The sequence below is a fragment of the Typopeltis vanoorti genome, chromosome 25 (assembly GCF_054136105.1).
Source record: "Typopeltis vanoorti isolate ZY-2024b chromosome 25, IOZ_Tvanoo_1.0, whole genome shotgun sequence".
Taxonomy (NCBI): domain Eukaryota; kingdom Metazoa; phylum Arthropoda; class Arachnida; order Uropygi; family Thelyphonidae; genus Typopeltis; species Typopeltis vanoorti.
Window position 1 is genome coordinate 52,965,636 of NC_143573.1, and position 25,136 is coordinate 52,990,771.

General features: G+C 33.6%; 1 protein-coding gene across 8 annotated transcripts in view; it reads left to right on the top strand.

Moving 5' to 3' along the window:
* LOC150092750 (xylosyl- and glucuronyltransferase LARGE1-like) overlaps window positions 1-25,136 on the top strand; it is a 676,688-nt gene that overhangs the window by 51,092 nt on the left and 600,460 nt on the right. For all 8 annotated transcript variants that reach the window (XM_090414755.1, XM_090414753.1, XM_090414752.1 and 5 more), the window contains one exon: window positions 6,908-6,954. The gene's annotated coding sequence lies outside the window, so the exon portion shown is untranslated. The remainder of the gene's footprint in view (window positions 1-6,907; window positions 6,955-25,136) is intronic.

Genomic DNA, 25,136 nt, shown 5'->3' on the forward strand with positions numbered 1-25,136 from the left:
CAGAATTTTTAGCATTCCCACACTGTCATTTCATATTTATATAGTAGTTAAAAGTTAAAGATATTCCCATTTATAATAATGTTAAAGTTCATTTTACACTTCTGAAAAGTTTTTAATTCCTTCTGAAAAGTTTTTAGTTATGTATTTAGAAGCATGCTTAAAATTAAATTAGTTATTTTATAAAGAACAGCATTTTGGATAAATTTGGATAAAACAGGATAAAAAGATAGAATGGAAGACAGATAATAAGTGCAAATAATTGTAATACTTTATCTGTCTAATTCTTTTAGAAAAGTAAGTAGCCAAGAAAAATAAAAGTGAAAATTCTCATCGCATAATTTAAATTATTTCTTAAACTGCATACATAATGAATTGCTTTCCTGTTCTATGAAAGATGAATTTTATTTAATTAAAATTAATCTTTTTCATTCTCAAAATGAAATTTAGTATTTCCTTATATTAATTTTTAAATTTGGGCTTGCAAAGCACCAATCAACAAAAAGAACTATATTCGTTTATTCGTTTTAATCGGCAACTACTTCTTTAAAAAAATTCACTGCTTCTATAACATTCTCATTGAAACAAATATCTAGCATCATCATTAGTAGCAATAAAAAGTCTGACCTTCTAATTATTCCATTATTAAATTTAATAATTTTCTGTTCAGGATGGCCGCTCTTAGAAAATAATTTTGCTAACCTAGAATTAATATGTTCAACGCAATCATTTTTTTTATTGAAACATTATTCAAAAAATTGTCGTTGATATATAAATAACATTACGATCATTTTAATACATCTTTTATCATGTTTGCAGCTGCAGAAAGAAGTGGTTCCTTCCCCTCTTTACGGAAATATCACACACACACACACACACCACCATGCTGTGATCGTAATGTTGTACTAACAAAAGGTTTAATGGCTCGTGCTATTAGAATCGCACTCTTATCAACAGGCCCGCAATTTTCCCATTGCCAAAGGGGTTATTTTGTCTGTCCTGCTACCATGCGGAGAAAATCCAGAGGCAGAGAAGGTTTCACAGTGCGCTGCCAGATGCACATGGCGTGCTGCCAAACTTCTCTTTAATAGAGAAATGCTGGAAGAGAAATGATGACAGTCGATTATGCACGAAAATGAGTGACGGAGAACGGTTCTTTTAAAACGAGGAGAAAGTGGATGTCTGCACGAAAACGTCTGAGATACTCAAGAAAAAAAGAAACGATATGAGAGTAAGATAGAATTGTCCCTTTTAGAACTACATGTATGTGTGCGTTACGGTTAAACCAGTGCGACATGTTTTTAAACCTTATATTATTATTGTACATTAACGTTGCCTTTTACGCATGCGTACACTACTCCAATTACCGTCTTCTAGTTCTAGGATTTTGATAGGTTTAATTAAGCCTCATAACAATGGAATGCAAACATAATATTATGATTTTCAGCTGCATATAAGAACAGTACATGCAGTACTAAACATTAAAAATAACTGACTTCACACTTTTAATCTTAAAGGGGAAAAAAAGGTTAAAATGGGCTGCCAAATATTTCAAATATTCTTTGGAACAAGCATTGAATTAATAAACAATGAAAATCAATAAATCCACAGTGTGGAGCTTACCTTCCGTTCCTGCCTTTCATCCCATTTTCGAACAATGAAAGCATTATTTGAAAGCTGAATTATCAGGATTATGTTAATTAGCAATTACTTGCATAATGCAGCTCCAGCATTAAATGGTGATAATGTAATAGCAGATATCATTCTGGAAAAGGTCATATATAACTTTAGTTAATTTTTAAGCTCACTGATACTTTGGGTTCTCATAAAGGTTGACGCCAAACAAAAACGAAGAAGGAGGAGGAGAAGGAGATATTCTTTTTAAACCTCTTCTGTGACTTCAAAGAATTCTCGATTTTAGCACCTTGCTTGAAATATTTGCTTTGAAACTGCTCTTCAGCGAAGTGCAATGTTTATGCGTAGTTTAGTGACGTAGCGTAGTTGAGATAGAATAGTAGATATCGCGACAATCAGAATTGAAACTAAGAGATAGAACAGACTACTACCTTTGACATGTTGTGATGTGATTTCAGTATGTTCGGACTGTAATGGTTAGCATTTTTTCGAAAAAAGCTCTTGCGAACACAAAACAGTCACATAACATTCCTACCTCACTATGCAATGAGTTTCTCATTTCTTCTATTTTTAGATTGATTTAGATCACTAATTTTAAGTCTTGGCCAGCAGTTAGTTTCTCCAGTTGCATCAACAGAAGTGGATTATGAGTAATTTCCTTTCCCCATCTCCCAATGTATTCATTTCTCCTGTAAGTTTCAAAATCAGAGTTGTCGTATGTTTCAGACGGATAGCATAAAGCTTTTGAAATAATATACCAAATTTCTTAATCTATAGTACAGATTTATATTGATAGACATACAGACAAAACAACAAAAATATTTATACATAAACATCTTCCGTTTGCCTTTGTAAGCCACTCTTTATTCATTATTGATTTCAGTCTCAAATCGAAACAAGTTCGCATCTTTATTTCTTAACAAAAATGGAAGAAAAGAGAAGCTATAATAAGATTGGAACTCGAGAGACGAATTCTGTATTTTGTTCTATTGACTGCACTGAAGTTTAGAAAGAATGCAGTCGAGACCACGAATCACTATAAGGAACACAGTTTAATTTTCCTTCTTGAAATGCGATTAGACTTTGGTAAACAGAAGAGATGGGATGAAAGGAGCTTATTTCGATATGCTGATAGCATTGGTGATAACCCTTTTTTTCTCCTTGGAAAACATATTCACGTGTGGATATTTTGTAATAATATACAAGACACAGAACTAACGAAATACATTAATACTGCAAGAAACGTGCTTTTGTCGGAACTCGATTCAACGGAATCGGGTTCCGATTAAATATAGTAAGTTTATGTAAATAAAAATATAATAAGTAAAAATGTAAGTTTATGTTTATCCTATTGCAGTATGTGTTTACTTTTATATTAAAAAACAAGAGAAAGATGCAGCCAATGCAACAATTAATTTCAGTAATGCAATTGGTAAATAAAATTATCCTCATTGCTTAATCTTCTGAAGCTATAAAAACTTCTCCACTGATGGAGTTTTATTTTTTCATCCATATTCAGTTATGATCGAAGCTTCGAAATGCATTTTCTCCACCTACACAATTCCCGTAGTGTTATGACAGCGTCAGGTCATTTACTGGTTTAATGGTTTACTTAAGTTGCCATTAGATCACTTCTGCTAGCAATTTTCTTGTTTCACTGATAATTATGCACCAGATTAGCAGTGTATAAAAACCTTCATCAGCACAAGAAACCTAATATAATTTTTTCTCCTCTGCACAGCACGTCATAGGCGTCATCAACTTAAAGCTCCTTAATACTGTTTTATATTTGGCCATTCAAGAACAAACCAATCGATAAAACCATTTGTTGCGCTTAAAGTAAGACAACAAATTATACCAGTGCTGATATCGATGAGAAAAAAATTAAAGAAAGAACTGATAAGTTATTAGAAGAAAATGGGAGATTATATATTACAAAAATATCAGCAGAAACATGATAGGTATATGGATAATGTATTTTTTAACTGCATTTTTGTGTAATTTTATTGTGAAAATAATCTTTAAGAATATCGCTAAGATTACTACAAGAAATCTTCAAATTATTGAATGTGGTGGAATATGACTACTTTTGAAAGTCGTATAAAATTACATAATTATAAAATATTGGATATATATGAGTAAATATTTATCCTATTTAGTAAAGGTCTTTCCAAGGTCAACTTATTAGTTTAACTTAATCAAAATCTATAATTTTAATGCCTAATATGCAAAACATTTGTGTGTGTGTGTGTGTGTGTGTGTGTGTGTGTGTGTGTGTGTGTGTGTGTGTGTGTGTGTGTGTGTGTGTGTGTGTGTGTGTGTGCGTGCGCGCGCGCGCTTGTTTCTATCTGACGAGCTTCATAAATAGGCGGCGGCGCGTCACACAGAAATATTTTTCTTGAAATCGCAAAGTTACAGTATTCTGAAAAGAACAAAAATATTGAAATATCTGTATTTAAAATAGATGTTTATAAAATTCTATATTGTATGTTTTTGATTGTTAACAAGTCTCGGTATTAAGGGGTATATGAAAACTTAAGATTTTGTTTTAAGAAGATTGTAATAACTGCATTTTTACCATCAGCTGCCTACGCACATTTGTTGGAACAACTCAGGATAAAGGATAGCAGTTGGAATAAGAAGCGGGATAAAGAATGAAAGGTTTCATTCCAGCAATAACTGTCTTGATTAACAATTTTAATGTGAATTCCATCCATTAATTCCAGAACGAATTGTCTTGATCAACTATTATTTTTCTTCTTTTTTAAATGCTAATTCCACCCACAAAAATCAGGGGGCTTGTAATACATTAGCACCATGGGTATGTTGAGGAATTAGCAAATCCTTCTAGCAACGAAAACAAGGAGCTTTTGCAAGCCACTTCAGGCATCCAGTAAACATGGCGGTGGTCTCACGCCGAGGAAATGATCAAGCTCAATGAGTAAAAAAAAAAAAAAGACTAGCATGTGCTGGTTTGTAGCCTAAACGTTTAGAATCATAGATGAGTAAAAACTTGAGTATCTTTACCTACGGAAATTGAATAACGAATATATAAACTTGATGCCGTTATTTTGGTAGTTTAATGGAAATTAAGACAGTACACTGACTTGAAAAAACTGACCTACATTATTTTTAAGTTAACTTCAGTATTTCGCCAAAGTCACCTTTTTGCATTATCAGGGCTATTTATCCACAATTCCGATTTGTTTACTCGAGCATATTTAAAACCGAAATTTCATTTCCGCCAAAGCGCTACACATTCCTTTGCTATAATATACGGGGCTACGACGCAAGCAAATCAGTCAGACGCGGGTTAAAACTCTCCGCCATTAACAATATTATCCTAAAGTTATAAGAATTCACTAATTTTTTAACTGCACTCGAGAGCATTGTTTGAAATGTTTAAAATTAGTGCCTGCCCAACTTAGTCGGAGGAACGATCATTTTTTTTTATTGGAAAGATTTGAATTTGAGTCCAATATAAGGATGCGTGGATGATATGATAGCAAAAAAATCAGAGATCCACATTTGAAATATCAAGCTCCTACTTGATATATACTGTATATATTAAGTAGGAAGTATCAAGTCACAAAGGTAGCAACCGACTTACCTTCTGTTCCCTGTAGTAGCACTGTAACTTCTCACTTTGCATTTAAACTCAGAACTTGTACCTCCCCCATTCCCCGATTAATTGCCTGCCCAAAATTCGTATAGCAAATACCAAACGTTCTCTTACACCACCTTGGTCGAACCTCCCTTACATATTAACTCCTCGTGAGGTTCTTGACATTTCAAGAATCTTATAGACACATCACTCTTCAACAGACAGACCTACTAGTCAGTTTATACACAACATTCACAAAGATATACTATTTGGCAAACTTATGCTACTTTACATGGCATGATAAGATCTCTCTCATCTTCTACTGCTAGTGAATTTTCTTCGTGGAGGTGCGAGAACAAAATACCGTCAAATCAGAAGCATTTTCTCCTTGTAAAGTAGCCAGAATGTGGACACTTTTATGTTGATAACTTGTTTGCCACCTCCCCTCTCCCAACGAGAACATGTTAAAACTATTTCTTATGCACCTTAATTACAATCCTCTTTCGAATGCAATTTACAGTCGAAAAAGAATTTAACAACGACTTGCTTTTTAGATATTCTTATTACCAAACAACCAAATAGTTCTCTCACCTTCATAATGTTGAGAAAATCCATATGCACAATAGACACAGTGGATATCCCATAAGATTTGTTGCTTACCTGCATAGTGATGTAGAATAATAAAAATGATATCTTATAAAGCCCACACAATCGACTCCTTGTTAAAAATAACTGTAAGGAACAGAACAACTTCAAAGCAAGGCTGCAACTTCTAAAAGTTAAAAAAAAATCCTATACTATCACACCAGTAATTTTCCTAACAGTGCGACAAACACGACTCTATCATGCCTTATATTAAAAGAGCTTTTGGGGAAAAAAAATTAAAATCCTCCAAAATATAACCCATGAATAACCTTCAAAACCCTGCCTACTAAAAACATTAATTGTCATTTTTTTGTGATAAACTTGACCAACTGTCTTATTAAAGATTCTACAAGTATCATTCGCTCCTTTCAGTCGAAAACTAAGTACTGAATACAAAGTTATTCGTGTATTTATATCATTTTTCTTTTGCTTCAAGTAGTCCATGCAAAGATATATTAAAATACTAGCAATGAATCGAAATTCAGTGACGAAATATCGCATAAAAAGTAACTCTATCGCATTCTCGGAGTTGTCATGTAAATCATAGTAAAACAGAATCCCCCTAAATTAATGTTGTTTCACATTTAGGTTTTATTTCTCAGTGAGATATAAATGACAAATAGAATGAAAGTCTTAAAAAACAGCTTAATATAATAGTTTTTAGGTCCCGAGGTCATGTCTTTTTAAAAATTCAATATTTACTTTTAGTGGATGATCAAAGTAAATGAAAGAAATTTTATTGGGAAAAGTGCAGTTCACTTCATATAGGTATAGTACATGCTTTGATCACGTTTACAACAGATTTGACGTTTTATCTTTTGGGATATTATCTATACCAATAATTTGTCAGCAGTGTTATATTTTTTAGATACTATGAGTTAATAGAATTGATTTCCGTTAAACGATGAAGATGATCACGTGTAATATCTAAATTGGAGCTATCTCTTATCTATTATTTAAATGAATTTTAATTTTCCTAGCTATGGATAAACTAATTATTTTACATAATGTTTTTTTCTTCTGTAGGTGTGAACAGTAATCGTCACGGAAGCTAATCTCAAAAGAAGTGGAATGTAAGTGTCTGGAGTTTAGTCAATTATCTACAATTTTTCTGTAAGCTATTTTGTGCCTAGGATGTATCAAAATTAAATAATTTAAACCAGTTATTCATCCAATGGAAAAAAAACATTGCGGACATCATTATGCTAAATGGAATCCATCAGCAACACGCGAATGAAGACACATGGCAGCTCTAAGTACGTGGCAGATTGATTCCGAGAGTCGGTATCTGCGTTCAAGAGTATTTGGTAATGGGTAAAGGTCATATTCCGAGTAAATTCGAAAGAGGAACTGATAAGGAGAGCCAAATGAGCCAGTCTTAGAAGCAGATAAGCTTGGCATGGCCATGTGCAAGCACTGTTTAGGGAATAAGAAAAGTGGTATAAAAAACAGAAAATATCAAGTCAACGTCGAGAATATGGTCGGAAACAAATGGCCGCCAATGCAAGGCAAAAGATTGAGAAGATCGTAAATTCCAAACAGACGTGCTATAACTGGTCATTTGACCAATTATAGCACGTCTGTTTGGAGTTGACTTCTGATTGTTTTACTGGTAATCGTTGAAATTACGAATGAAACAACTAAGTCTATGAGGGCAATATCTGTTATTATGTCTGTTAATTTTTGGAGTTCCTGCTGATTAGCTTGTTTTTCGGATGAAAAAGGCGATTTATGGAAACTTTTGTATAATAATCTGTAGTCATTCATACAGTATTATTATAATTTCTGTGGCATGTGTTTCTATCAAATAATCTTTAAATACAGAATATGCATGCTAATATTAAACCTAGAAATGACAATGTTGACCTTAGGAGTGCAGAAATATATGTCAGCTTTAATCAAACAGTTTACAATAATTTTAATGAGTCACGAAAACGAATCGTTCCTTCCAAGTAAAAGAGTGGCAAGGAGAATTTGTCCTGCCAATTCTCAGTCGAAACTCACGTGCCAGTTTATAAGAGAGAGAGAGAGAGAGAGAGAGAGAGATTGATTATTCAAGCTGTATTAAGCATTTGGCTCATCAAAACGCCCCATGTGAAATGTATAAGGAAATGATTGACAGATAGACAACAGTTCTATGTAGTGATGTTCATAGACTTCCGGAAGTCAAATTAGTAGCAAAGTACTACATGGCCAGCCTGGTTGGTCGAGTGGTTAGCGTATATGCTCTCCAACCAAAGGAGTTCGAATCCTTCCGTACGCATGAACGTTTGTGATTGCCTTTAGGTAGGATTTTAATTTCATTGTCCGATGTGAGACCTCTGCCACATTAAAAAAAAGTTCAAATTACTGATGACGTGAAACTGGGTTAGAGAAGTAAATTGTTATGATGACCCTCATTATTGTGCAGGACGGTTTTCAAAGTTTGGAAAACTGGTCAGAAAAGTGGAGATTAAAATTTAATATGGGGGAGGCTTTGGAAAGTTTTATTAATGCACTATATAAGGAAGTGAGTATTTTTGTTTAAGATGATTTTAAATTCTGACATCACAATGGAAAAATAACTACTAAATTTAAGAGAATTGCTGGTTTAAGTGAAAAATTTATTGCTTGTAGGAAGAAAGAAGTTACGTTACTTTTATATACGGTGCTGGTCAGACCAATATTAGATTGCAGCTCTTAACATTGGCCACCCAAATTATTAATGGATGTTAGCATAACCAAAGGTCTTTAACAAAGATTCGCTAAACGCGTGAAAGTATATTTTGATAGTTTCGGCGCATAATATGTTGAACTTAACTAGTAGAAGAAGCAGTGGAGGCTTAAGTTAGTTCACTGAAAATGTAACGCAGATAGTCAAATATTATTGTACCTAGATGACCAGACTGTTCTAGAGGGCATAATAAGAACCAGTTAAGGAAGTAAAAATATACTTTATCTTTTATTATAATAGATGTAAATTGATTATTAATAATATGCAATTAGCACTGTTGAACATGTTGGTGTTGGTATTATTATTATTAGTTCAATCCCTTGTATCAGAAGACCTAAACCCATCAGGAATGATTATGACATTAACGCTCAATTACTCAAAAAAAAATTTTATCAACCGCATCCATGTTGTTTTTGAGCGAAAAAAACCAGAGTACCAAAAAAAATTATTATTATTATTATTTATCCATGACATATCGGGACATATACTTATGTTTAAATTAAGGTAATGGCAGAAGTCGATATTCACACAAGTCATCATTACCCGTGCAATAGAGATACCTGATTATATATAATATCAATATAAAGATTGTCAGGAGGATAACAAGATGTTTGATTATGAACATTGAACAATTTGGTATTGGTTTTTCAAAATATATATATATATAAATAATAAGAAATAAAAAGGATGAGAATGAAAGAGGAAAGGTGAAATAGTTTGAATAAGCCCTAGAAACCTATACGAGGTAAGAGAAGGCGAAACTTGCGTTCGTCGGACAAAGTAGTGAGAGCCAGTATAGGACTCAATTGCTGCTAATATATATATATATATTTTTTTTTAATATGCTGTGAAGCACTGTCTCTGGCTGTGGTCTCTCAAGGTCAGTTTTCTCCTGACGCTCAAGTTTCCCCCCTTGAAAAACTTTAAACCGGCTCTGAACACATGTTTACATCGACACTTATGACTTTTGTGTTATAGATGGGTTAATGTGGAAGATGTAATTCGCTCTTGGTGGAAGAGGAAATAATAATAATAATAATAATAATAATAATAATAATAATAATAATAATAATAAACGCACAGGAAGACTCGAGAAGGATTACTATGCGACCAGAATATTTTGGTTTCTTACCGAAATGTGCTTAGTTCTTTCTTACCTTTTCTCTTTTCCATTACTGCCTTTTGGATGTCTAATCTATCGTGCTTCTGTTTCTATCTATTATTCCTCTTAGGGCAGTGAACTTACACACGCTACTTCTTTTGGTCACTTTTTTTTTTAGTTTTTTTTTTTTTTTATTATTTTCGTGACATTCACTTCGTTTAAGAGTTAGTGGCGAAAAGAAAGTAGCGACGTTTTCGTACAGCAGCGACGGTAACAACGGGTCTAAGGGAGTAATTTACTAGAACATTAAAGGAGACCGGAAGAGCCCGTGCCGCACGCTATCAAATGTTATGGCTGCTCGCTTTGCTACCTCCTGATGCTCGAGTGTCCACCGTCTGCTGTCGTAGATAATCGGAACCGAAGTGATCAGCATCATTAAGCTCTATTTTGAGCAGCTGGATGCGCTAAGAAAAGAAGAAATCGGGTTCGTTTGTAGCAAAAGGAAAACTGAGGCTATCGCGGGTGCTAACAAACAGTTAGTTTTCAATTTGTGGCGAAGAAAAAGCAAGAAGTTGAGGTTTCTAATTAAAATTAATCTTAGTTTTTTATTCTCGAGAGGAAGCTGCTGTTTTCTTTTGAAGGCCTTATCTTTGTTGTCTCTTTCGTCTCAATTACCTGTTAAGTCTTCCCTCGAATGCTTTTTATAACCGCAGGCTTCCTCTACTCTCTCATCTGCTTCCTGAATATTTACGGGATGCGGCCTCCGAGATAAAGCGCTAAGGTTTATCTCGGATGTAGTACCCCATCGCAAGTTAGTGCTTTCTTTTTTAAAATTTTCTGGTAAGATATCTTATAAAACCAACTTTAGGTTTAAAACAAGCTTAGTTTTCTAACTTCCAAGCGGGGAAAAAATCACATAAAGGCAAAATATTAAACAGACACTATGTAAATGAATTCTTGTTTTATTTCATATTTATATGAGAGTTAAAATATGGTCAATGGGAAATGCTTATACTTTTCAACAAATGTTGCATACTCTTTGGAATAGCAATAATGTTAAATTACAAACGGTTTGAATCACATATTTCAAAATTAAATTATTTACAAATTACAAAATACAGAAATCCATCAAGACATAAAAATGTGAGGACCAATTATGCATATTCGTGTGTGTGTGTGTGTGCGCGCGTCGTGCGTGTGTGCGTGCGTGCATGTGTGTGTGTGTGTTAATCTGCCTCCGATATTGAAATATACTGTGCGAACATAAACTGAAGACATTATAAACCTAAACTTTTGAGTTAAAGAACATTTACACAAAAATGATAAGTTATTATCAATAGTTAGCTTCTTGGAAATTATAGTTAGCTTTCACAAAGTCTGTTTGTAGTTTGTTTTCACACACACCTTTGCGGGGAAAAAACTGGAATCAAAAGGTACGCAAAATAGTTTAAAACTTACATGTTTAGGACGCTTAAAAAATAAAAAAGTACATATGGGTAGTAAAATAATATCATTACGAACATTAAAATTATTCGCATAGTCCAACATAATAAATCCTACAACAAATATATCTGAAAAATGGCGAAAACGATGGAAATCTCGACAATCGAAAACTGAAGTCTGGACAGTCTAAAACTATAACAATAAAGTAAAGATGATTTCAGATAATCATAAAATCATGGAGTTTCGTAATAGCATTATGTAGTGTCTTCTTCATTATATAGTAAACAGGTTTCCTAAGTTTGCCATTAAAATGGAGCACATCCATATCTCAGCCTTTTGTTCTTCATTTGGAAGAGCATGAGTTCAAATACCTTTCAGGACACTCGTGGAATATTTTCAGATGAAGGTGAATTAGCCGGTCTCATATGGAGGTGGAAGAGTTTTTTCTTTTGGCAATTGGATTTTTCATCCTACAAAACAAACTGGAGGGAGAAACGGGCTCGCGTGGGCTGGGCGTGCAAACTCACGCACACACACACACACACACACACACACACACACACACACACACACACACACACACACACACACACACACACACACACACACAGAAATAAGATTTGTTCTCCGATTGTTACAAACAGAATATTCAGAGAAAGTTTGAAGCATAATGTCAGATAACGTAAAAGTTGGGAATCTGAGTCTTTAATTCTACAGGTTTTAATTATAAAGTTTTAAAGACTATTATAGATAACATTAGAATTGGTGTGTATCGTATAATTACTTTATGATTCATTATGTCATTTATATTATCTCCTTTCGCTCTACTACTTTGTGGTTATACTTTTTTTTTTAATTAATCCCCGTTAGCAAACAAATATTAAGTAAAGATTTCACGTTTTCTGATTACAATTTACCGATACTTTCTGTTTGGTTCTGATAACAGCATTCGCTAAACTAAATCAGTTGCGACTGGTAATTTGGCATTTTCGTATACATATTATTAATACATATACGGATTTTCATCTAAAGAACGTTTGAGCACACCGCCTACTGCACTTAGCAATTACTATGTGCAGTAGATGGTATGTATGCTTAAATGTCTTATAATGATCATAACTGACTGAAGGTATTAATGACCCTTGACATAGCATTCTAAACAATGAAAATCTATATGCCACTACCAACCTTCTGATTTGAAGGAGGATATATTCAGTAATTCCCTTGACAAAATTAATTAACACATTCAAGTACCTCTAACAATGTCGAGTTATATACACATTTTAGCAACACAGCGGTGTTTCTTACTTTAATAACTAGGAATCTACAGAGATTTTATCACCTGTTCCATTTGCAACTTTAAGAAGATATAAAACAATGAGGGAGAAGAACAAGTTGTATGTAATTTTTGATAGGTAAAGTCAACTCATTTACGATTTACCTGCAGAAGACTGGGAGGTAGGGCAGAGTGACGGAAAATAATCAAGAGAATAAGAAAGGGGAAAAAATGATGCTGAGAAGCTTTAACACACACACACACACACACACACACACACACACACACACACACACACACACACACACACACACACACACACACACACACACACACACACACACACACACACACACACACACACACACACACACACACACACACACACACACACACACACACAAAGTTGCAAAAATCTGTTCAGCATAACCCAGTACCATAATTTTTGTCACTTGAAATGCAGGAATATTGTGCGTAATTTTAAAAATTCCAATTTCATTTACTATTTGCCGTATTTTATACAGTGACAAAAGAAATGATTAAAACATTAGAAACTAAAATAATATTAAATCATCTTTTCATTACTAAATGCTGCTAAATCTTTCTCGAACTTTTTTTTTCATTTGTCACTCTTCTCGTTCATTGCATTACAAATGGCATCTCCTCATCCTCTCCTCTCTCTTCACTGCCACATTTCCTTTTTCTGTTTCCATTCTCAGTGCATCGGATCAGTTATCGTGCTGTGACGCAATTTTTCCAGCTCACTTCAGTTTTAACATTTTATCTTTATCACTACATCAGCAACTTTATTTTGTTGTCGGACGTACCAGTTTCTTTTTCTATTCTACAGAGTTCTTCACATTGATCGTTCCATTTCTTTGAATTGTGCTGTTTTCCTCTTAGGCCAAGCTTATCTTCGCCGTCATTTTGAATTACATCAAACTGATGAAATTCAAATAGTGTGCGAGTGTGTGTGTGTATGTGTGTGTTTGTGTGTGTGTGATCTCCCACAGTTCTATTATATAACCATTTCCCACTTTAAAGTCCTTAATTTTAAGAATTCAATTCGTCTTACTTAATAAGATGACTGCCTTTTGATAAATGATTTTTCTATTTTTAAAGAACCGTAATCGCCCGGTGGGTTCCTCCTCTAGAATATATTCATTTCTAAGTAAACGTTTTGGTTTCTTTTATCCCTAGATGAAATTTGAAAAGACTGCTGTTTTTTTTTTTTTTTTTTTTTTTAACATAAACCCTGCTATTACTTATGAACTTGCTTTTAACAGTAATCATCGATACAGAAGGAAATTTGCATTGCTCGCCTTTTTTTTTAACAAAGGTTAAAAGGGAAAAAACGATGTTCACCATTTCAACAACCGTTTGTTTTAGAATATTCCGGCCTGACCTCATGTTTTGAGGAATCCATCCGTATATTCGCCCTTTGTAAGATAAATGCAGAGACGGCGATGCTATCTGAACACTCTGCTACTTACGTCTTCCCTATTTCCCTTATATTTTTCTGCTATTACTCCTATAACTGTTGCTAGACGGCCTGACGTTGAATTTCCTCCTGTCTCCTGCCTCGCTCGCGTGTCTTCCGATAAAATATTTGCGCCCGAGAGAAAATCGAGCTTGGCGTCAGTTGTCGTTTCTTCCTCGCGCATCAATATTCAGAAGGGATGAGGCAATGTGACACGTTGATGAGATGCCGAATGCGCACTATGGAAAAATTATTGGTCAGCGGGACGTAACCTCGCGCAGGAGCAACGTTTGAACTCTGTGAATCTAAACCATTAAAAAAAAAAAAAAAACATGGCAAAGGCATCCGCATCCATGAGAATAAGAAGACCAGGAATTGGTCACGTGTTATTTCTGATGACGTATGTCAAGAAGACTGGCAAAAACATGAGAATATTGCAACTGCTATTTGATTCAAACAAAAGATTCTGACGTCGCGTGTCTAGCACTGATGTGGTCCTTCATGAAAATGGACAATAATCTTTTTGAATAATTCCATACACGAGCAACACACTTCTAATGTCTACCTTTCAAAACGAGAGGATACGTAATTCTGAAGTTAATAATTTTAACAGGGAAAACAAAACCTTGGTTGTTAAAGCAAACGCATACAGCTGATTTGCTTTTCGCTATCATACTAAGTGATGTGTAATTGCATTTGTTCTTTACTTGAAACCTTTTAAATATCTTATAACATAATTAATTGTTAAACTAAATAAATAAAATATAACAAATTCCAAGTCCCCTTGCGGATTTTTTATTTACTAATAATACTGTATTATCACCCTGAGTTGTGTATGCATTTCAATAACCACTCAGTTGAAATTAGATAATTATTACTGCGGACTGATATTCAATGTTAATAACTTGTAATGGAAATAGATTATATAATTTAGGTGGAAGATGAATTTCATCCCCCGATTACTGGAGGCCTGAAGTGGGTTGAAAACGTTCCATGTCTGGTCTCTAAAACAGTGTTTCCGGACTATGTGTAAAAATAATATATGTACATATCAATAAAAGTAGAAAGTAAGCGTGGAAGAAAGTTTTGAAAGGAATCAAAGTGATGTTTTCCCACTGGTTCAGGACATAAGAGTGTACAGAGGATTTGAAATAGGAAGTGATCACCATTTGGTTGAGCGAAATAAATTTGAATTTCATATCGAAAAGAAGGGTTTGTGAGAAAGTTTTGAAACGAATCAAAGTTGAACAGCTATGAGATGGGAACTGTAGACTCAAATATACAAACATTATTCAAGAAAAATTAAAAGAGTTTGAAAACAAGAATCAAACCTTGGAGAATCAAACCAAATAGTGCAAAACAATAATAATGTTAACTTCTTCTTAGTAATAATAATAATAATAATAATAATAATAACTTATTCCTATGAAAGCTGTTCCTCAGAAATATATGGACATATACAGTATATAATAAAACAATGTTTTCATTAGCAAATCCTAAAGAAAAATTTGATTGATTCAGCCAGAGAGGCATGTGGTGGGATTATTTGGAAGGATAGAAAACTCAGAACTCCATGATGGACTCAGGAAGTTAGAGAGGCACTCAAGTAAAAGGAGAAAGCATATTGAAAGTTCCTGGAAAGTAAGTCTCCTTAAGATGCGTTCTTAAGGAATATAGAGAAAAATGTAAGAAAGCAAATCATTGTGTAAAATTAGCTAAACAAAAGTCATGGGAAGACTTTGGTAAGAATATTGAAAATAAATATCAGGAAGGCAGTAAAATAGTCTGAGGCCATTGAAAACGCTCAGAAATGGAGGAAATAGTACTGTAAAAGTAATTAGAGATAAAGGGGACATGAAAACTGAGGATAAAGATATTCTTGATATATGGAGTAATTATTTTGAAAAATTGCTAAATGAAACAACCAGTGACAGAATGATAGTAGAACACACTCAACAGGAATGCCATGTGGAATATATATCTCTACTTGAAGTAGAAAAAGCTATCAAAAACCTGAAATGTGGAAAGGCAGCTTGAGTAGATGATATTCGACCAGAAATCTTCAAATATGGAGGTAAAAAAAGTTTTCCAGTGACCACACTACATAATTCTACATAATTTAGGACTGGTCAGAGGGTCGAATTCTAGATGATTGGAGTAGAGCGCTCATAGTACCAACTACAAAAAAAAAAAAAAAAAAAAGGGAATAAAGCTGAATGTGAGAATTACAGAGAAATTTCTCTTCTGAGTGTTCCCGATAAGATTTATGCAAGTATTATTGAGAAAAGGCTAAGAAAAAATTTGGAGGAGAAGCTCGGAGAAGAACATTCTGGATTCAGGTTAAACAGAGGACGTCAAGATCAGTTTTCACTTTAAGATAAGATAAGTTCAGAAATCATGAGAATATAACAACGATCTGCATTTAAGTTTTGTAGATCTGGAAAAGACATATGACAAGGTGCCTAAAAAGAAGCTGTTTCAAAACGCTCCAGTTCTAAGGTCTTAATGGGACATTATATCAAACAATTTATAGTCTCTATTTGAGTTGTAAATCAGCAGTTAGAATTGAAGGAGGTACAGGAAGATGGTTTGATGTTAAGTCGGTGTGCGACAAGGGTGTACATTATCTCCGCTTTTATTCGACATCTATATGGATCACATTATGAAGGAAAGCGGTATTAAACCTAATATCAAAATTGGAGATGTTAATCTCAGATCTTTACTTTATGCAGATGATGTTATACTTAAATAAATCCAGGACAAGTCTGCAGGATTCCCTGACCAAATGTAATAACTGTTCTAATAAATTTGGTATTAAAATCAGCATAAGACACAGACAGTGAACATAAACAGAAACATTGAACACATCAACTGCATCCTCAATGGATAACCTATAGAACAATAAAACATTTCAGTAATTTAGGCACAATTTTTAGTGAAGATGGTAAATTAAACTTGGAAATAGGCAGCAGAATTAGCAAAGCTGGTATGGCAGGAAGTCAAATGAATAAATGTATATGGAATAAGAGAAAGATTAGTCAAAACACTAAACTAGCTGTCTGCAAGACCGTGTTCAAACCAATTTTAACTTATTAACTATTTAACTTATTTTAACTGGATCTGAGAAATAAAACTTTTGATCAAAGATTGGAGACTACAGATATGAGACTCCTGAGAAATATTAGTGACTCAACAGGTGGCATCAGTAGCATATCATATTAAAAACGAGGTTATTAGGAAAGAACTTGACATTGTTAGCATTCAGGAATGTGTTAGTAGAGCTAATCTCAGGTGGTATGATCACTTAAACAGAATGGGAGAGGAAAGAGTAGCAAAACAACTGTTCTTCTTTGCCAGGATGGCAGGGGGGAAAAAACAGAATATGACCAATATGTAGTTGGAATGATACAGTAAAAATTGCCTTAGAAGACAAAAATATAAGATCTAATAATATTGGAATGTTGACAGATAACAGGCTAATCTGGAGGAAAATTATTAATAGGAAGTTGTTAGGGATTTACTTTTCATACAGTACTATCATAAGATCCTGTACATCCTCTGACGATATACGTCAGGAATTTGATGATGTTGATGATGATAAAAGTAGAAAAAATTCCATAGCCCGCCCACGGTAACAGTTGTATTATAGATTAAAAAATAAGCCTTTCGTGGTGGGCGCCACATTAAAAGATAAAAGAAATGAAAGAAAAAAAAATTAACATTATCAACAATGATGTTGAAAGTTTATTTTTTTCTTTCACTTGGTTAGAGTATAATAAATTTAGTTTAATCCTTTATCCAAGTGTGAGCAAACAAAGTTTGCGCCTGAAAGTATCTTCAGGACTGGGGTAAGGTGGTACAACACCAGGGAAACTCCTTGCAAAGGTAGAGCAAGCTACCAACTACCTATCTCAGTATCTCCCATAATGCAAAACACATCTCCTTGCGGATATATCTAATGTTATGCATTAAGGGAAGGGCCACTACCCAGACTAGTTTCGACCTTTATTGAGGTCTCTTCAGTGGGAGCCAAGCCCAAGTGGAGATACCAGGCAGAAGTATTAGCAAGGTCATCTCTACCTATTATATCAACAATGATAATATGTGTGGATTAGTTGATTCTCAAAATAATGACAGGGCATAATATAGAATTAAAGAAATTTGAAGCAACGAATACGATAATTTTTTAATAACCTAAGTTAGTCAGAAACAATGTATTTCCTATAGCTCTGATTTTTTTAATGCCGCAGGAAGAGTGTATGTGTGTGTGCGCGCGCGCGCCCGTGTGCGGAAAAAGAATGAAGAAACTTTGCCATATTGGTATTTCAATGCTGAAGATATCTTTTTTTTTTTTAATTGAAATAATATAATTTTGCTGCTATTACAATAGAGAGTATTATGAATTCAACTGTTATTTTTAAGCCAAATGTAAAAAGAAACTACCAAAGTTTCGAAAATATTTACTAAAGAGCATTTGAAAATATAATCTTCGGTATCAGAGTTACTTTGGTTTACATTACATTACTTAAAAGATACAAGCTCCGCCCAGGAGCTCATATTATCTGCCTTTTATTAGTGCTAAATTAAGTTTCACTGGCTTGGTAGCCGTTTCGAACTATTGGTTCACATCATAGATCAGGCAGAAATCTAGAGAGCAAAAACTCTCACAATCGCTAGCAATCCAATGTCAGAAAGTCTTAGTAGGCTCATAGTCAAATTACTAAAATTTTCGAAACATTTTAAGCTTCTTTTTATATTTGGTTATAAAATATAGATATATCTATAATAACTTCCATTTCTACATCTTACTTATGCCAAATGGAAGCCTCTGGACTCTATATTTTAGCAGTTTTGATAATTTTTTTTACTGAAGGTGTTTTAATTATGTTTTTGTATATCGAAGGCTAATTACATTAAGTAAAACGGTTATGAAAATCATTTGCTTAATTTTATAATAATTTCTTAGTTTTATAATTATCTAAATTAGTTTACTTTAAAAATTATAAATATGCAAATTTTCAGAATTAAATTAAGAAAACGGGATTTCAATTATAACACGTAAGCTTGTTATGATAAAATTTCAACCAAATAGTGCAAAGCAATAATGTCAACTTCTTTAGTAATAATAATAATAACTTATTCCTATGAAAGCTGTTCCTCAGAAATATATGGATATACAATATAATAAAACAATACATTCACTGTGCTAATGGATGGTTTTATTTAGAATCAATAACTAAAAGTTTCTTTAGTACTATAGTGATGTATATACGTTAACTTAACGTAAGTTGCTGTTGCTTGTTTATGCTAAAGGAACGTGCATATCGGATGGCTAAGTTGGAACTTTATTGAGAGAATAAGGACAATATTCTTAGTATGAAAAATCATAATGAAAATTCGTCAAAACCGGCAAGGAAAACATCGCTGGATACCGAGAAATAAAGTGTTAGCCGGGTGTTATAAATACAAATACGGTATGAACCGCGATTACAATTTTAGAAAATAATGTGCATGATATCAAAATAAGTGTATGATATTTAGTATCAGCAAATACTAAAACTGAAGTATAAGAATAACGCTTTACAAGAAATTATATTTTTGTTTTAATCTCTTTTATCTAAACGTAAACAAACACAAAAATCTAATTTCTTGCCTAGTATAATGGACTTTGTAACCAAGCAAAGAAAAACTTTTTACAAAAACAAGTTTCTTACCTGCAAATAATATGTCTTGTATTAATTTTACCTGCAACAAATGTTTTTTGTGATTAATCAAATTCTGTTACGCCATTTTAGCACTCATTAACTTAATAACTCTTCCTGCAATCGTCTGCTGTCTTATCACGCGAGCTGGCGTCATTGCTCGTACACTTTACTGTCTGTAAACAGCCAATACCTGCATTTTCGCATTTCTGTTGGCACTACTGTAGTTAGGTATATACCTTTGCGTTCAAAACTTAGTGCTACCGCCGTTTTATAACTGCTGAAATTAATTCATGAGGTAAGAAATATTTGTATAAAAATTAGCTAATTTTGAATAACCTGGTAGTTCACAAACTGCATTATTTTTATTCTTCATACATTGTGTTATGAGAGCCAGCAAAGGTTGGTCGATTGGTAGAGCCTTTGTTACTAATGGCTCGCAAAAACTTAAGCAAGGTTGAGCGCGGTTTGTAGTTGGAAGGGAATTAATCGTTAGATGCTGTTGACACACTCTCCCTCGATGAGTCTTTGGACTCCCTGCAGGTGTCATATAATACTATATCTGACTTAACGTGTTGCATTCATAGTGTATTTATAATCGTCAGTCCAGTTAATTAGTGATTAAGTAAGGAATTCACTTAGAAGCTAGTAGCTAAATGTATTAATAAATTAAAAATTTTTAAAGTTAAATATCATATAACTATATAGAAAAGAACGGCAGTATTGTATCAAGTAACATAATACTTTTTTTACTAATGCACATGTTAAAAAAATAAGCAATTTAACAGACAGTATCTCTCAGTCATACACTGCGTTAAATTCATTTACCGTTTGCGCATTCATTGCCATCCTACAAACCATCGTATTCCAGCCCTTTCCTCACTCTTCAACACACACACACGCACAATATGCCAATTATCTATATGGCAAGCACTCATCAGCAATTTCTGTCTCGATTATGTTACTATTTCTTGTCTTATTTATGAGAGTTCCTGTTAATATATAAATTTAAAATTTATATATATATATATATTTATATATATAAAGAAAAGATACAATCATTCCTTAGGATATATTCAAAATATTAAATATATTATTATTGATCTCACTTTTATTTTTCACTCCAAATGCGATTCTCACATTCTAAATTTCTCACTCTAATAATGAGAATAGTTGTGCTTCTCACTTATGAATTGCTGCTGCTGTGCATTAAAAAATAAAAATATTTCAGCTTGTTTGATTTATTTATTCCAATTTCATATTGAAAAAAAAAAGAAAAGCTGCTTGCCGTGCCTTAAAAGACCCTATGGCTTTTTTTTTTACCCTACAGCGCAGTTTGTTCAAACCAATCGTCACCGACATTTCATGAAATGGTATCTGCAGTTGGCTGCGTCAAATACATTGCATGAAGTGCACTAAAAATATGTGAAAAACGTAAATTATGTTCATCGATATTTCCAAAATGATATATAAACAAAAATTCCTTTCGGCAATATTTTCTTTGAACCCATTTAAATATGAAACATCTTATTCACATCTAAAGTGATAGTGGCAGTAGCCTGAAGATGCAAATACGTATTTTAAAATGAAATTGATAGAATCCAGTTTCAGATGATTGATTTTTGTTTTTTCTAGTTTGGTAAAGGAATAACAACAAAAAACATCAAAAAAAAAATGCGGCAAACGCTTCAGTAGTACAGAGCAAGACATTATTTTTCAAACTGTACAATGCTCTACCCCACCTTCGCTGTTGGAGGGAGGGTGGAGGCTCAGTTTTGTGACAACTATGGCTTGTCATAAGCAGCTTAATACAATACCCACGTCTATGCAATGGTAAATTGGCAAGTTAAGAACACTTTAATATAAGAAATTTTGCAATGATAAATTTCTTATATTAAATTACAAATAAAATGACAGATAATATTTATATGTCATTTTATTATTAGAGTTAAGCGACGTATAATTTGTATGCAATATTCTTGCAAATTTAGCCGTGTGTTAGTTAATTAACACACGGCTAAATTAACCTCCACAAAACGTGGAGCACAATATGGAGGTCGACAGGTCGCATGCGCAGCATCACAAAGTAACGCTGGAATAAACAGAGCTATGAATAACCACGTGACTTACTCTTGATGCTGAATGCCTTTTTGTTCTTTATGTGAACCTCGAAAACACTGCGGCCTTATTGACGAACGTTAGTAATTACGATTAGAGATTATTAGCTGTATTTGCTATGTTAGGAAACAAACAGTACGCCATGTTGGATAATGAGTGAAATTTGACATTTTATGTTTTTACTTAATATTTCGTGCAAGTGGCAATTTTGTCTTTAAATGTATGCTTTTAATCCCAGTTCTTTTAATGTTTATTTTTTTAAATGTATGCATTTAATCATTTATATGTATGCTCTTACATTTTCTGTAGTTCGCACACAAAATAAATAAATAAGTGCCATAAAGTTTGCTCTTCACATCATCATCGTTCACCGCTTAATCACCTTCAGTACTTCGAAAAAAAGAGTTTAGTTCATTTTCTGGAAATTTTTAACAGGTGAGCTGATAACGATCAGTTCAACTGTCAAGAGCAGATTTCTTTTTCCACACAGACACTTAATCCTAGTTACTCCTGTTCCTAACACATGACTTATAATCATGGGTTTTCAGAAAACTTGTCTTTTTTTTTTTTGATAACTACTTCTCATATTACTAGCTACTAACTTTCTGCAAATTCTGAATCTTGCTAACTTTAGAATGCTGGAATGGTGCACCAAAAACGTCTCTTAACATTCCTCTTTCTGTTCAGAAGAGAGCAGTTCAGTTAATTGATGCTCCCCACCTTGCACACACACTGACTGCTGTGGAATATCCTTCTCCATGGAGTATTATTCCCCAAAGAACCCTCTCTAGTTCTTTAACAAAGAACATGAACAGATTACTGATCTGTTCAGATTACTTACTGATTCACATTATAGGCTTTGCAGTCTCTCATGTTGAAGTGATATAAGTTAAAGTAACATAAAAAAAAAAGATGTTTGCCTTCATTTGCTGACCTAGTTGGTTGTGGTTGGCATATTCACTTTTCTGACAAGAGGCTGTGAGTTTGTGTGATTGTCCTACTAACTGTGTGGAAATCACATCTATGACCCTACCGCTTCCTTCTTTGAGTAGAAGACTTCACTCCTTTTCAGACAAATTATGGAGACTACAACTGTGTTAGAAATAACTATTCGTAATTTCCTGACGTTTCGACCTTCATGTTAAGGTCATCATCTGGAGTATACACATATATACAGAAAGAAACTGTTACATTTCACACAGTATCTGGACAATGATTTGATCAACAGTTGTTCTACTGGCCTGACCTCCGTTGAAAGAATAAAATAACTTCATCAAAGCTGTGTTCTGTTTATGACAACATCAGAGAGAACTTTTTTTCCACATAGATAGTTTTATTACGGCAAAAGTGATGTCCTGATTTGTTGCTATCTGCTTGGCCAACCAGCCGGCCTGGTTGGCCGAGTGGATAGCGTATCCGCTCTCCAGCCAAAAGGCTGCAGGTTTGAATCCCACTGTGGGCATGGATGTTTGTGATTGTCTGTGGAAATACCAGTGGCGGTCGGCGGTAGATGGCGTTGGTCTAATTGTGATCAGTTTGTGATGGAGGAGACGGAGTTGTAGATCGAGTGCCCTCCCTCGATGAGTCCTTTATGATTATACTCCCTGGAGGTGTCAAATAATAATAATAATAACAATATCTAGCATATGCTATTTATATTTACATAATTTAATTTTATTCTTTGAAAATGGTTTGCTTACTTAACGTTAATAGCAAAATGAGCTAACAAATCTTAGTTCTGTTGGAATTGAGGCCGAACAACGAAGTCTATGCGAGAGTATATGATGTGTACACAATTAATTGAGTGTATTCTCCGATCAGATGACCGTTTTGTGAAATAAAAAAAAAAAAAAAAAAACTCGGGTTCATGGAAGGGAAAAAAATCTTGCCTCTCTTTAACGAAAATTCTTTTGAACATGTTCTTTACATCCTAGGCGATTTTCGGAAATTTCAATACTTCACTGAAAGCTTTCTCACTTAGGAAAGCTTTCAGTGCAGCTGTCTTAGCTGGATTTTTTTTTTTTTTTCAGTCTCTGGATTTTGTAGAGTTCAGTCAGGAAAAGCATCATACTTTTTTGTGTGCTACATTAGACAGTCTTCTAACATTAGGTTGATTGCCTCATCGATAGCAGCATATGTATTATTATTATTATTATTATTATTATTATTATTATTATTATTATTATTATTATTATTATTATCCAGCAAGAACTAAGATAGTAATAGATAACAAGATCTTAGAACAGATGAATTCATTTAACTACCTAGGATGTATGATCATATATGAAAATGATTATATAGAGAAACCTGTGGAGAATTCATGACTAAGTTTAACACACGTGAACCACAGTAGTAGGATTTTTTATTACGTAAATATTTCGTCCTAGGTATCTTAGGACATCATCAGTACAGTAAGGCAATACTAGGAATGCCAAAAGAAAGGGCGCGTACGTAGAAAGGACGTACTTTGTACGTACGCGTATTTTTATTACTTATGTAATAAAAAATTTGGATTCATTTGTATGTAGCGCCCTTTCTTTTGCCATTCCTAGTATTGCCTTACTGTACTGATGATGTCCTAAGATACCTAGGACGAAATATTTACGTAATAAAACATCCTACTACAGTGGTTCACGTGTGTTAAACTTAGTCATATATGAAAATGAAAATGAAAATGTTTAAAAACAAATCAGATTAAAAGTATACAATATATTAGCCCTACTAGTCTTATTGTATGGAAGTGAAATCTGGACAATAAAACAAAAAGACAAACAAAGATTAATAACAGCAGAAATGAAGTTTATGAGAAAAACTGCAAAGTATACCCTATTTGATCACAAAAGAAACGAAGAAATTATGAAAGAATTAAACCAAGAACCAGTAATAGAAAAAATTAAAAAATATAAACATAAATGGATGGAACACGTTCAAAGAATGAAAACAGAAAGATTACCAAAACAAGCCTTAAAGTACAATACAAGCCATTAGGAAAAAGAAAACCAGAACGTCATCGTAAACGATTCAGCGATGACTTCTAAGGCCGGCCACGCTACAGGCCTAAATCCTTGATATGCATTATTATTATTATTATTATTATTATTATTATTATTATTATTATTATATTGCGACACCTCCAGGGAGTCCAAGGATTCATCGCGGGAAGGCACTCTACTCTACTTCACTAAATACATCTCACCCTCTCCACTACTACTTAATTCTCCTACGATACTATTACCATCTACCGCCCATCGTCACCAACAACGGTATTTTTTGTCTGTAAATTGCGTGTGTTCTGAAGGCCGATTTGTCTGTACGCGAGATGAAAAACCCGAGTTTCCAGGGGAAAAAAATCCTGTTGCCTCCGTATGAGATCGTCTAACTCATAAAATAAATTAATTCCTAACGTCTTTTATTCCACAAA